Below are 4,553 nucleotides of genomic sequence, written 5' to 3' on the forward strand. Positions count from 1 at the left end.
TGTCTGACCCCCACTTCATAGAGATCAGCCTTGGGCTGATCTTGATTTGCGTTATCCTCCCTGAAGTTAGACAGGTTCTGACAATGCTACTGAAAATATTACTACTCCCACGCTTTTACACTAATTCAGAGAGAAACTCAAATTATGAAATACAGTCACGCATCACTTAACACCCCGATACGTTCTGTGAAATAGGACGTTATGTCATTTGGATGCTGTGTGAACGTGTGAACCAGGGGGCGTGGGGCTTCTGGGTCTACGGGCCTGGGGCTGCTTTGGAGCGAGTGGCCTAGAAGCAGGGTGCCTGTTCCCATGAGTGCAGGGCAGCAGAGTGGGCTCACTGCCAAATCAGGTTGTGAGAATCCGCCTGAGGGCACTCCAGATCACAGACGTATATGTGGTGGGACGTTGCCAGATGTTAACAGACATTAAGCGGCACGTGACTGTATTTATAAAACACTTTATTGTTTTAGTATTTTAAGTACCAACTGCAACTCGAAGGATTGAGGTAGGAGTGTCCACCTGTCTAGGGTGACCAACAGACCCAGTTTGCCTGGGACTCCCCTGGTTTTAGCACTAAAAGCCCCACATCCTAGAAAGCCCCTGGGGGATAAAACTGGGATGGCTGCTCACCTAGTATTGAGTGTCAGACTCTGCACTGGTCACATCCATCACGTCATTTTATCCAGGTCCAATGTCAAGAGTAGGTTTCTTTGTCCCCATCTTGCACATAAGAAAACAGGCTCAGAAAGGTTAAGTTCCTTGCCAATGCCTACACACCAGGGTAACAAACAAAAAAAACCCAAACCCGTTGGCTTCGAGTCAATTCTGACTCATAGCAACCCTACAGGATAGAGTAGAACTGTCCCATAGGGTTTCCAAGGAGCGGTAGGTGGATTCGAACTGCCAACACTTTGGTTAGCAGCCGTAGCTTTTGACCACTGTGCCACCAGGTGGAGCCAGACTTTGGAACCAACTCTGCTGGGCTGAAAGCACTGGTGTCTTCCTGGGCGGTAGACATGACTCCCTAGTTGCCCAGCTCTGAGTCTCAGGAAAGGTAGATTAGTGGGCTCGGTAACTGGACTCCTGGGCACAGGCCATGGGGTGGGCCTGGGTGGGGTTTTGCTGCCCTCTGGTGGCAGAGAGGACAACACTCCAGGCCTGAATCCACTCCCATGGGGCAGCCCTTGTGGGGGATGAAAGTGCCCCATTCCCTCCAGGTGGCGGGAACTCAAGTCTGGTCTCAGGCCCAGGATTTGTTGTTGTTGTTAGTTGCCATCAAGTCGATCCTGACTCTTGGCAACCCATGTGTGCAGAGTAGAGCTGCTCCATAGGATTTTCAAAGCTGTGACCTCTCAGAAACATATCACCAAACCTGTCTTCTGAGGCACCTTGGTTGGGTTTGAACTGCCAATCTTTTGGCTAGTAGTCAAGACCTTAGCCTTTTGCACCACTCAGGTACTCCTGGTTGCACTAGGAGGGTACCACATAAAGGGCTCCCACTGGGGTCTGCTTGCTTCATCCATTTGTTAGTCATATGCCCACTCAAGCCCACGCAGACCCAGGGTCAGATGGCTGAGTGTCATGAATTGAATTGTGTCCCCAAAAAATATCTGTCAACTTGGCTAGGCTATGATTCCCAGCATTGTATAATTGTCCACCATTCTGTCATCTGATGTGATTTTCATATGTGTTGTAAATCCTATCTCTATGATGTTAATGAGGTGGGATTATTGGCAGTTATGTTAATGAGGCAGGACTCAATCTCCAAGATTAGGTTGTGTCTTAAACCAACCTCTTTTGAGATATAAAAGAAAGAAGTGAGCAGAGAGACATGGGGACCTCATATCACCAAGAAGCAGCACTGGGAGCAGAGTGCGTTCCTGTGTGGAGAAGCTCATAGATCAAGGGAAGACTGATGACAAGGACCTTCCTCCAGAGTTGACAGAGAGAGAAAGCCTTCCCCTGGAGCTGATGCCCCGAATGTGGACTTTTGGCCTACCAGGCTGTGAGAGAATAAAGTTCTGTTCGTTGAAGCCATCCATCCACCCACTTGTGGTATTTCTGTTATAGCAGCACTAGATAACTAAGACACTGGGTTTGAATCTGTGTAACCCTGAGCCAGTCACTTACCCTTCTGGGTCTCAGACTCCTTGTGTGAAAAATCAGGAAAATAAATATGTTTAAGAGACTTAGGGCAGCCTTAGTCATGATGTTGTTATTACCACATCCTTCACACTCCCCCACCTTTGTGCATTCATTCATTTAACTTTCATCCAGCAGCTATCTGCCAAACACCAGGTCTGTGCCAGACCCTGAGCTGGGGGTGCCAGGGAGATGCTCCCTTCCCCCTCTCCACCCCTTCTGTCTCTGTAGCTCTCTGCTAATTCACTGTCTGTTGTGTTCATTCATTCGTTGAGTTCCATTTATTTATTGTTCATTCAAACTTTCCAACACTTACTTCCTTACTCATTCATTCATTTGATCATCTTATTTACACATTCATTCACTCGTTTTTTTTCCAGAAGTTGTAAACTCCCTCCCTCCTTTCTTCCCTGCCTCCCTCATTCCTCTGTTCCCCAAGTATTCCGGAAGGACTCATTCTGCTCCAGGCCAGGGTCAGATGCTGGGATTCTGGCCCAGCCCTCAAGGAGCTCTTAGGCTGGTAAAGAGGCAGATAGTGAGGACACGCTATGGTAACTGCCACACCTGCCATTGGACTCAGAGCAGGGGGAGCACCAGGAAGGAAGCAACTGACTGACTGGAAGGTGGAGTGAGGGCAGGCAGAGAAGGTTTCATGGAGGAAGTGGCATCTAAGTCAAGTTACGAAGGGCGTGTGGGAGTTCTCCAAGGAGAAAAAGACACTCCAGGAAAAGTTTTGTGACACATGTGGCGAAAAGCAAGGCACCCAGGCTCCTGGGTATGTGATAAGGCCAAGCCCTCCCCAGGTTCCAGTGGCAGGTGGGCCACCCAAGGACTTGTCCTAATTCATCACCTTTGGCCTCTCTGGGAATCCACCAGGGAGCCAGGACTGGCCTTTAGAGAGCTAATAAAGCACATACTGGGCACCCTCCCCCTGTCCACCTATCTGTCCCACTGGGGATGCAGTAGCAGAGCTGCCCAGGCCAAGCAGGCTGAGCAGGCAGCAGCAGCAGCATTGAGGTGCCTGGGCCCCAAAATCCTGTGTCCATCCAGGAAATGTTTATCAAGTGCCTTGCTGTGATGCAGACCTTTCCCCAGACACTGGGAATAAAGCAGTGAATGAGATAGAGCTTCCACTTTCTAGGGGTGACAAACAATAAACAAGAAGACCAATATCTGTAAAGACCTCCAGGAACACATCTATAGTTGCACATGAGCCGCGAAGTGGAAGATTGCACTTACCCTCAGTAAATCCCATTGCTGCCAAGTCGATTCCAACTCATAGTGACCCTATAGGACAGAGTAGAACTGACCCGTAGGGTTTCTAAGGAGTGGCTGGTGGATTCAAGCTGCCGACCCTTTTGGTTAATACCCCAGTTCTTAACCACTTCAACACCAGGGCCCCTACCCTTAGTGTAAAAAAAAAAAAAAAAAAGGGTGTTAAAAAGCACTTACTGTGGGATTGGGGCTTGTATTAAGCGATTTTAGGGAGGGTTTCAGTAAGCAGCCTTTTACTGTAGATTATATGCTGTCAAGAAGCAGGGGAAGCTCTATGACTGGGTATCAGTGAATAAAAAGAATACTCCGTAGTAAATCAAGGCTAACGCTGTAAAAAAGAATCAGTCACTCATATTAGCCAGAATGGGGAGACGTGTGGTCTTTTTCTGGTTACAGCAGTATTCTCGTTTTTGCCCGAGAGTTCAGATATGACTACAGAGCCGTTTTGTTTATGTTTTGACCCATCACGGTCACAGATGGCCTTGTGTGATGCTAGTGTCCTGTGAAATTGTTTATCTCCAATAGGAAAACACCAAGGCCTAGCTCTGAGAGCCGGCCCAGCCCCCAGATGTGAGGCGCCGTTTTACTCTTTCTCATAAGAGAGGCTCGTTCACTTCGCCAAGGTATAGTTCCTGGGTGCCAGGTTGGTGGGTAGGTGCACAGTAATTCCAGGTAGGCAAAAGACGTACAGCCCCAGTCATCACCGAGCTCACAGAGACACATTTGCGCGCTGTCTTAAATAAAAGACAGGAGATAGTCCGAAACGGAAGGCGGAGGGCAGCAGACCTAAGGAACAGCCAGGACAAAGCCCCGGGGCGGGTGGGCGAAGGTGGTGTGAGCCTTTAGGCGGGTCTGCGCCATGGTGCTACGAAGCACACGGGAGGCAGTAGAGGTCGCCTGGGGCTGGGCCACTGGGCGCATGTAGGGCCACCTCTTCCCCCAGGGATGCCGGGTTTAGTTGCACTGATTTATTCAAAAACAGGAAATGAAATCAAGCAGTTTTGATCAAAATAACCCACATCTGTGTCGGGCTCATGAATATTCAGCAGGTTCCGTCTGGCTGGCGCTCCGCCTACCCCCTCGGGACTAAGAGACCGCGCTTGCGCCGCAGCGCGCGGCTCTGTCGTCATAGG

The sequence above is a fragment of the Loxodonta africana genome, chromosome 12 (genome assembly GCF_030014295.1).
Source record: "Loxodonta africana isolate mLoxAfr1 chromosome 12, mLoxAfr1.hap2, whole genome shotgun sequence".
NCBI lineage: Eukaryota > Metazoa > Chordata > Mammalia > Proboscidea > Elephantidae > Loxodonta > Loxodonta africana.